This window comes from Gopherus flavomarginatus (assembly GCF_025201925.1).
Source record: "Gopherus flavomarginatus isolate rGopFla2 chromosome 13 unlocalized genomic scaffold, rGopFla2.mat.asm SUPER_13_unloc_2, whole genome shotgun sequence".
In the NCBI taxonomy this organism is placed as follows: Eukaryota; Metazoa; Chordata; order Testudines; family Testudinidae; genus Gopherus; species Gopherus flavomarginatus.
Genome location: NW_026114610.1, coordinates 3770311 through 3780297, shown reverse-complemented (window position 1 = coordinate 3780297; position 9987 = coordinate 3770311). Strand labels below are relative to the sequence as shown.

Below are 9987 nucleotides of genomic sequence, written 5' to 3'. Positions count from 1 at the left end.
GTTACCCATTACTGGGCCAGCTAGTAAGCGTAGGGAGGACTAATGACCCATCAGAGTTTGGCAGAAAGCAGCACATTTATTATACTGACAGCTAAGTTCAAAAGAAGAAGCAGGGGTGTCATACTCACACTTGCATACTCATGCTCCCAGGACAGGCACAGCACTGGAGATGTCAGGATTCTGCAAGCTAAATGTCCCACAGTGCAGCTATGGACGGTGCGATGAAGGTAAGTCTTCCTGAGGCACAATGAAATACAACGCAGAGAACCACTGGCCAGGCGGTCAGGCAAAGGGCATTCACTGGAGGTACAAGCTTGTGAATGACTCCTGACCACGTGGCCCCTTCTCCTTTTAAGGACCTGCACCTAATGGCCTGCGACTAGAGATGACTTGGCTGCATCTGGTTGGTCATGCTCCACTTTGGGCAGTGTCCATACTCTGGGTGTGTGAGTGCTGCCTAATTAGAGTCCCAAACACCTTGTCTACCTGGAAGCTTTTCTGCTCTTCTAGCTGTTCAACCAGCCCATTCATCCCACAAGCATTCCAGGAGAGGGAGGGGGAAAACCACTTCACAGATATTCAGAGAGGGAGAGGAGACAAAAGCAGGAGGGAGGGAAGTATAGCACACCTATTGAGCATACAGGTTATACATTGCATAGAAATCACTGCTGCTCCTACAACAGCAGGGACAAGCCAATAGGAGCTGGGAAAAGGAAGCCATCATGTTTCTGCCTGGTTTTAAACCAGGGACCTTTTGTGTGTTAAGCAAACATGATAACCACTACACTACAGAAACTCTGTTACAGTGCTCTGCCCCTCCCTTCATAAGGACATAAGAATGGCCATACTGGGTCAGACCAAAGGTCCATCCAACCCCATATCCTATCTGCCAACAGTGGCCAATGCCAGGTGCCCCAGAGGGACTGAACCTAACAGATAATGATCAAGTGATCTGTCTCCTGCCATCCATCTCCACCCTCTGACAAACAGAGGCTAGGGATACCATTCCTTACCCATCCTGGCTAATAGCCATTCATGGACTTAACCTCCATTAATTTATCTGCAAAAAAAACAAGGAGTAATTGTGGCACCTTAGAGACTAATAAATTTATTTGAGCATAAGATTTCATGGGCTAAAACCCACTTTATCGGATGCATGCAGTGGAAAATACAGCAGGAAGATATATAGATATAGATACACACACACACACACACACACAGAGAACATGAAAAAATGGGTGTTGTCATACACACTATAACAAGAGTGAGCAGTTAAGGTGAGCTATTATCAGCAGGAGAAAAAACCTTTTGTAGTGATAATCGGGATGGCCTATTTCCAACAGTTGACAGGAAGATGTGAGTAACAGTAGGGGGACAAATAAACATGGGGAAATAGTTTTACTTTGTGTAATAACCCGTCCACTCCCAGGCTTTATTCAAGCCTACTTTAATGGTGTCCACTTTGCAAATTAATTCCAATTCAGCAGTCTCTTGTGGGAGTCTGTTGTTGAAGGTTTTTTTGTTGTAATATTGCGACTTTTAAGTCTGTAATCAAGTGACCAGGAAGATTGAAGTGTTCTCCGACTGGTTTTTGAATGTTATAATTCTTGATGTCTAATTTGTGTCCTTTTATGCTTTTATGTAGAGACTATCTGGTTTGGCCAATGAACATGGCAGAGAGGCATTGCTGGCACATGATGGCATATATCACATTGGTAGATATGCAGGTGAATGAGCCTCTGATAGTGTGGCTGATGTGATTAGGTCCTATGATGGTGTCCCCTGAATAGATATGTGGACAGAGTTGGCAACGGGCTTTATTGCAAGGATAGGTTCCTGGATTAGTGTTTATGTTGTTTGGTTGCTGGTAAGTATTTGCTTCAGGTTGGGAGGCTGTCCATAAGCAAGGACTGGCCTGTCTCCCAAGATCTGTGACAGTGAGGGATCATCCTTCACAATAGGTTGTAGATCCTTGATGATGCACTGGAGAGGTTTTAGTTGGGAGGCTGAAGGTGACAGCTAGTGGGCTTGTATTACTTTCTTCGTTGGACCTGTCCTGTAGTAGGTGACTTCTGGGTACTCTTCTGGCTCTGTCAATCTGTTTCTTCACTTCAGCAGGTGGGTAGTGTACTTGTAAGAATGCTTGATAGAGATCTTGTAGGTGTTTGTCTCTGTCTGAGGGGTTGGAGCAAATGCGGTTGTATCTTAGAGCTTCGCTGTAGACAATGGATTGAGTGATGTGGTCTGGGTGAAAGCTGGAGGCATGTAGGTAAGTATAGCGGTCAGTATGTTTCCAGTATAGGGTGGTGTTTATGTGACCATTGCTTATTAGCACTGTAGTGTCCAGGAAGTGGATCTCTTGTGTGGACTGGTCCAGGCTGACATTGTAGGTGGGATGGAAATTGTTGAAATCATGGTGCAATTCCTCAAGGGTTTTCTTTTCCATGAGTCCAGAAGATGAAGATGTCATCAGTGTAGGGCAAGTAGAGTGGGGGCATTAGGGGATGAGAGCTGAGGAAGCATTGTTCTAAGTCAGCCATAATAACGTTGGCATGCTATGTGGCAATGCGAGTACCCATAGCAATGCTGCTGACTTGAAGGTATACATTGTCCCCAAATGTGAAATAGTTGTGGGTGAGGACAAAGTCACAAAGTTCAGCCACTAGGTTTGCCGTGACATTATCGGGGATACTGTTCCTTACAGCTTGTAGTCCATCTTTGTGTGGAATGTTGGTGTAGAGGGCTTCTACCTCCATACTGGCCAGGGCGGTGTTTTCTGGAAGATCATCAATGGATTGTAGTTTCCTCAGGAAGTCAGTTGCATCTCGAAGATAGCTGGGAGTGCTGGTAGCATAGGGCCTGAGGAGGGAGTCTACACAGCCAGACTATCCTGCTGTCCGGGTGTCATTGCCTGAAATGATGGGGCATCCAGGATTTCCAGGTTTATGGATCTTGGATAGCAGACAGAATACCCCTGCTGCTTTTTTGGCCTGCTGCTTCTCTGTCTGGGATGTTTTATCAGCCCTGGCACACAAAAATGGCATCATTGTGAGCGCCCACGAAGGCAAGATGAATTTTGGCTGCCTTGCTCAGCTTGACTTGTTCCTTCACCCCATTCCTGCCTTAGATCCTGGGTCACCTGGTGGCTGAAGATGGTCCATTGTCTCAAGCGGTGCCAGAGCCTGACATAGTGCCCCTGGGCAGCCTTTGCTCCGCACATGCCAGCCATGCACATTTGCAAATACTTTAAAGTGCCTGTCAGTAAGTTCTGGGGACAGTTGCTCACCTTCAGAGGAAGCTCCCTAAAATTGGCCTTTCTCACCCAGTGGTACATTGATCTCTGTTCAGATTGAGCCAAAGTGGAGGGGGAGCCTAGCTGCTGTGGCCGCCGCTGCTGTGAGGGCAGCCACTGTTGCGGATGAAGCCATCCTACAAGCACCTTCCACCAAGCCACCCACTGAAAATCCTGTAGGGTGTAAGGTGAGAGTAGAAGAACACTAGAGGTGGGGGCCTCCCTCTTCCCTCATCATCGGCCATCCCATACCCGGTGCTGCACCCAGTGGAGTAAAAATAATACAGCCATATCGGAAGAGTCAGTTGCGTTCTTTGTGGTTGCCCCACCATTTCCCTTGGTCCTGACCTGCCTTCCAGCTCAGCCACCACTGAAAATTGAAACACAAAAAAGTAGAGCCGTACAAGGCTTCAAAGCCCACTAAATCCAACCCCCCTTCTAATATGGCAGAAAAGCCACATGTCGCCTGACTAGGTAGGGACATCCTATTGCCCCACAGGAAGTGGAGGGCCCTGGTGTTCGGTCTCAGCAGCACTCATGGAGCAGGGGGAAACACATGGCTGAGGAAATTCCCCACAGCCAAAAGATAGGTCTTGAGCATCACAGCTTTGTAGGCTAATGACAAGGTCCACTTATGCCATTGGCTGAGCCTTTCCTCACAGGCCAGCAACCGCTTCTCCCAGTTCGCGTTCCCCACCTCGTCCGCACCCGAATGGTAGAAGGCCCAGCTCATCAGCCTGCCCACTCTTGCAGCCCTCCTCTTCCACCCTGACTGATAGGAAGGAGTATTGAGCCTCCCTCCCTTAGGCTCTTCAGCATTCCTGGGGACACCAACACTGCACAAGTGACTTTGGGCCAGTAGGTGAACCAATAGGGCTGCCTCCTAGGCCAGGCTGCAGCCCAGCTTCAGGACTCAGAGGAAATGCAGCTCGCATCCCTACCTACAGGACTCCAGGCACAGCCAGACTTCTGGATCAAACATCCCCTCTTGTGCTCAAGTCACAACAGCTAGTGTGCAAAAGACAGACTTTCATGGCCTGTGAGAAAGCAAGACAGAGCCTTGGAAGACCCAGTAGGGTTAGGTGCCACAGGAATTGCTCTCAGATCCCACTGAGACTTCAACTCAGATAGCAGGATTCAAAATCCTGAGTGCTGGACCTTACACCATGGGACCAATACGGAACACCCAGACCTCTGCTGAGTTCTGATGAGGATGACCCTGTGTGGGCAACCCTGCATTTGCTCACCAAGTTGTCATGCAGCAGTTTGCTGCAGCTCCCAGAGGCCTTTCTTAATCCAGACTGAGAGGCCAGTGGGCATGTGAGGAAGTTGCCCCTTCAGTCCTAGGCAATACATGGCCCTTCCTAGGAAAGGCCAAGTCCTGAAAAGGAGAAGCTGAAGTCAAGGAGCATCCTCGAGAGATGCCTTCTGAAGATCTTGGAAGATATTACAGGTAGAACTGTCTTTTTCACTGACCTGAACCGTAGACCCTCAGATTAAAAGCCTGATGCTTTACCAACTGAACTAGCCAGGCTCACATGTACAAATGGCAAATTTCATGCAGAAGAGAAATTAGTCATGAAAATGAGGGCAGGAAAGAATATAGAAAACTTGCTGCTCTTGCTTTCTTAGCAGTCCTAGCCCCAGCCTGCTCCTCCATCTGGCGCCCTGAGGCCTTATTCTTTCTTTAGTTAAATATCAAATCCAGGAGAAAACATATTTATACAGAAATGTCATTGGAAATACAAAAATTAAAAAGGAAAATGCAATTCCCATCACTGTAGCGTATCTGGGCCATTCCTGTATCGAGAGCACCCACTAAGGTCCCTGTGTGCTTACAAGAAACCTGGAGCAACTCATACCACAGCCTGAACATGAAACTCAACTGCTCCCAGGTGCTGCAGTAAAACCCTTTCCCAGCTGTGAAGTTGCACTCCATAGGATTTTATGAAAATATGCTAATGAGTGTGAATATAAAGCAACTGAAATATGCTTCATGCAAAAGGTCTCTTGTAAGGTATCATTATAAAGCTTATAATCTACTGTGTGTGTTCATCCTATTTGTACGAACCGATAATTCCTGTATCTGAAACTAGAAATATGAACTATAACTCTGAGGTCCTCTTGTAATGATGCAAAGTGTGGGCCATTAATAGTGGTTTGGACTCTTGATGGCTCCCATTAACCAGGACAATTGACTGGAGGTGGCTCTGTCCTGCACCATCTGTGAGTAAGGCCAGGAAGAATGAAGGCTTGGGGTCTCCCAGGACATGTGACCATGTCACCTGGTACAGGAATCCATCTTAAACCTGGGGCTTTTCCCCAGGAGAGAGACAAAAGTTTCCTGCCTTGTAGCAAAGCTGTATAAGGGATGGAACAGAAGAAAGGTGGGTGCAGTCATGAGAAATCCCCTAGCTACCTTGAGCTGGAACAAAGACTATACCTGGTGAAAAGATTGTGACCAGACAAGAAATATGTCTAGTTTGCGAAAGAAGAGTATTGGAAGATCTCTGAGGGTGAGTCTTGATCTGTATTGAGTTTCATACTGTATTAGGCTTGGACTTGCATGTTTTTGTTTTATTTTGCTCTATGGAGAATACAAATGGCACAGAGAAGGAAAGATAATGCCATAGAAAAGTCTGTGTGCGTGTTAGATGGGTGGGAGGGTGTCTAGAAACCACTCGCCTCTAGTTTCTTTTCTATGATTTCCTTTGGAAAAACTGAAGCAGGGAAAAGAAGCCATTGCTACTACCTGTGAGGCTTGAACTCATGACTTTTAGATTATGAGACTGACATGCTGTCAACTGCACTAAGAAGACTTAGTAAAGCTTTAGGCTCTGTGCATATAGGACCCTCCTACATCGGTGACTGGGGCAGGGAAGGAGCCAGGGGTGTGCTGGAAGAAGCAGGGAGCTCTGGTGCCCACAGACCTGTCCTGGCAGCTTTCTCAGCAGCAGAGAAATCAATTTGCCCTGCCAGTGAACAGCCTACTGGAACTAAAGGCAGCACAGGGGGGATGCTTCCAAGCTGTGCACCTACTGCCACATTTTGGAACTTACTCTCCTTTTCCCATTAGGGCACTTTCCATGGGAATTAGGCAAAGCAAACTACACAGGTAAGAGGAACAAGCTGGGGAAGGTACATGGGGAACAGAATCCAGGGCTCCAGATAAGGCCTGAATTTATAATCCCAGCAGCTTGCCCTTCTGCACTAACCAATTGCACCACTGCAGATGCTGTTTAGATGGATTTGGGAAGCAGGCAGTTCCCAGTCTCTGTGGTTCACACCTTTGCCTGGTAATTGAAAAGCAGCTGGTTCAAACCTAATTCAAGATGCAGCTTTTCAGTGATGAGACTCCAGTACGTTTTAACAGGAAGAAAATCTCCTCTATTCTGGTTTAGCCCCATTTGACTCCTTCTGCCCATCTTCTCCGCGCCCCCCAGTCTCTTTCCTTCCCCACTGGGGCCATGCAGAGAGGAGCCGCAGTCAGTCTCTGTCACAGAGAGTCTGTATCCTACAAACGGAGGGAGGGGTCACTCTAAAACATTGATAACGGGGAGGGGAGGGGTGTGCGTGGTTAGGAGGAGAAAGGATGGAGACCTAACAGTAGGGCCCAGAGAGATTCCTCCAAACAGGGGAGGTCCCCTGCTGCCCCCCATCTGCGGGAAGAACAACTGTGTGTGGGGGGTCTCCACATTCTGTTCCCGCCCCAAGAGCCAACTGTGGCAATGGGAGCTGCAGGGCTGGAGTCTGTGGGCAGCAGTGCTCAGAGATGCCCCCAGCCCTCCCACTTAGGGGCTGCTGCCAGAGGGGGGTGCAGGTTTCTTTCGAGAGCTGCCCGAGGTAAATGCTGCACCCTTCATCCTCTCCTGTACTCTCAACCCCTTGCCCCAACCCAGACCCCACACCTGCACCCAAACTCCTTCCAGGACCCTGCTCCTTGCACACTCTCCTGCACCTCAACCCCCTGACTGAGCCCAGACTCTGAACCCAAACTCTCTCCCAGATCCCAGCCCCTCTCCCTCCCACACCCAAACTCCCTCCCAGAGCCTTAGGCAAGTGTGGGGAGGTGGGGCAGGACTTGGTCCCATTCTGGGCACCACCAAAAATTATACAAACCTGCCGCCTCTGTCCAGCCCAACCTTCTGCTGATACACCTCAGCCCACACCCGTGCAGGGTTTGAAGCTTCCATTGCTTAAATTCCAGGACACTGAGGGATTTCAGCTCCACTTTGCTCAGAGGGAACCTTCACCCCACTCCCAACCAGGTTCTTGTCCATGGGATCACTGTTAGGGGGGCTGGGTCCCTCGGTGTCTTTTCTCTCTCTATGACAGGCCAGGGTGCAATAACCGGGGCATCAGAGCACCCAGGACCTTCTGTGGGGCTGCCATTCCCCTTCCCCTTCTCTGGTCTCATCTGTCATTGACTCCAGCCTTTTTCTCTATCCATCGTCAGCACCTCCCAAGCAAGCTGCACTCACCTCAAAAAGACATAAAGTCCTGTGGCACCTTATAGACTAACAGACGTATTGGAGCATAAGCTTTCGCAGGTGAATACCTGCTTCGTCAGATGAACGTGGCGGAAATTTGCAGGAGCAGCTATAAATATGCAGGTAAGAATCAGTCTAGAGATAAGGAGGTTAGTTCAATCAGGGAGGATGAGGCCCTCTTCTAGCAGCTGAGGTGTGAACGCCAAGGGAGGAGAAATTGCTTTTGTAGTTGGCTCGCCAGGCACAGAATTCCCACTGCATTCATCCGATGAAGTGGGGATTCACCCCTCAAAGCTTATGCTCCTGTACATCTGTTAGTCTATAAGGTGCCACAGGACTCTCGCTTTTTAAAAATCCTGGTTAACGCAGCTACCCCTGTGATACTCAAAAAGACAGTGTCCCCTGTTGGGTGTACATCACTGCCCTCTCTCCTTTCAAAGCACTGACTGCCCCTCTGTTTCCTTGCCTCTCAGTCTGAGCAGATGGGACCTTTCCCTCCAGTGCTGGAGGATTCGCCCTTCTCATCTACCCTTGTCCCAAGCAGCACAGTGAGAGGGAATCTTAAATGTACCAAGGTGACTTTGGAGCAGAAACCCCCAGACCTTCCATGCAATTGGCACTTGCCCCTCACTGAGCAGGACTGAAACTGGTGGGCCACATCCCCTCTGGGCATGAGCAAAGCATCAAGGTGAAAAAATGAACCTGGAGATGCTGGGGAGTGAACCCAGGGTCTCATACATGCAAAGCATGTGCTCTACCACTAAGCTACATCCCCAGATGGGCTGTGTTTGCTATGGGTTATACTCAAAGCCTTCCTGTCCTCACTGCATCCAGTGACCTATAAGCTTCACAAGAAGCCCATTCCCCTCTCTGAGGACCAGGCCTGCTCTCCTGGAGGTTTACTTGTTCATAGGAGTCACTTTGCAGCAGGCAAGATTCTATGTGTGGGGCAGAGAGAGTTTGTGCCCTGGACTCAGGGGCAGAGATACAGTCAGCCCTCTCCCCTGCATTGGGTGGTGGGGGTGCTGCAATCCCCTGCTGTAAGATCATTGTGGGGTATGCTGTGAGCAGCTCAACACCTCACCCTGGTGGCAGAAGTGGGGTGGGGAGTTCTAGGTGTTTCCACCTGCCTGTGAAGTCCAACTTTCCCCAGCACATTCACTGCGGTGCAATTGGGTCACTGTTTCCATGGCTGAACAGCAAAGAATCACTCCCAGTTTCCCTTCTAGCCGCAGCAGGATTAGCCTGTGTCAGTGGTTATGAGGTGGATCTGGTTGTAGATTGTTATTCATTCCCCACCTTGACAATTCACACAGTCCCTTTCCTAATCAAATCCCCAGCACCTCAGTGATCCTGGTAGCAGGGTTGGGTCCTGAGACTTTGAGGGTCCTTTTTTCCCTTCACCTGAGTGAACTCAGCTTTTCCCCCATCCCAGACAATCCTTAAATAACAACAGGGCATAAAGAAAGAGGGGAGGGAACATCTCACTGCCAGGGCTGGATGTGCCCAGGGCCCCAACTCATCCATGTCTCCATGGAATTTGGCCCCCTGCTTTGCACAAGGGACAGAGAAAGATCTTGCTGTTCCTGTTGCTGTGCAAGGAAAATTGTGCTTCTGTATGAAAGAGAGGAGGGAATGGCCCCATGATGGGATAATATCCTCAGGATTAAGACCTAAGGACTCAGGCTGAGAACTGATAGAACTCCATCATCTGGGATTTAACAAATTGTCTTCCATGGAGCAGGGCAGATCCAGCATTTTGCCCACCCAGGAAAAAAAAAAAATAAAAAAGCTTGGAATCAGCAGCAGCTCTACCTCTGCCACTTTTGGCAGTGATTATTTCTCCACGGGGGACTGAAGGACCCATAGCCAGAAGCCTCACCCATTCCATTGGTCATCTCTAGGTGCCTGGAGCCAGCCCTGCCATGGGACACTGGGAAGATGGAGAAATCAGGAAACAGCCCACAGATTTATTTACATTGCAAGTGAAAAATAACTGAAAGCGTTTTTGTTTATTGAAGTCACTTTTCCCTGATTGGGAATTTTACCAGTGCCTTGGCAGTGAAAGTGCAAATCCTAACACTGACCACCAGGGAGGCTGATAATGTTGCTTTTTTTCTCACTTATGCTACACTTTCTTAGCTACCTTTCCTATCCACTTTCTGACAGTACTCCATTGTCCACTCCTGAGGGGTTAAGAAACAG

At 48.8% G+C, this 9987-nt stretch overlaps 1 non-coding gene across 1 annotated transcript; it reads right to left on the bottom strand.

The window, feature by feature from the left end:
* Window positions 1-8485: 8485 nt before the first annotated feature.
* TRNAA-UGC (transfer RNA alanine (anticodon UGC)) lies at window positions 8486-8557 on the bottom strand. The gene has a single exon. It is a non-coding gene; the product is annotated as a tRNA-Ala (tRNA).
* Window positions 8558-9987: the final 1430 nt, after the last annotated feature.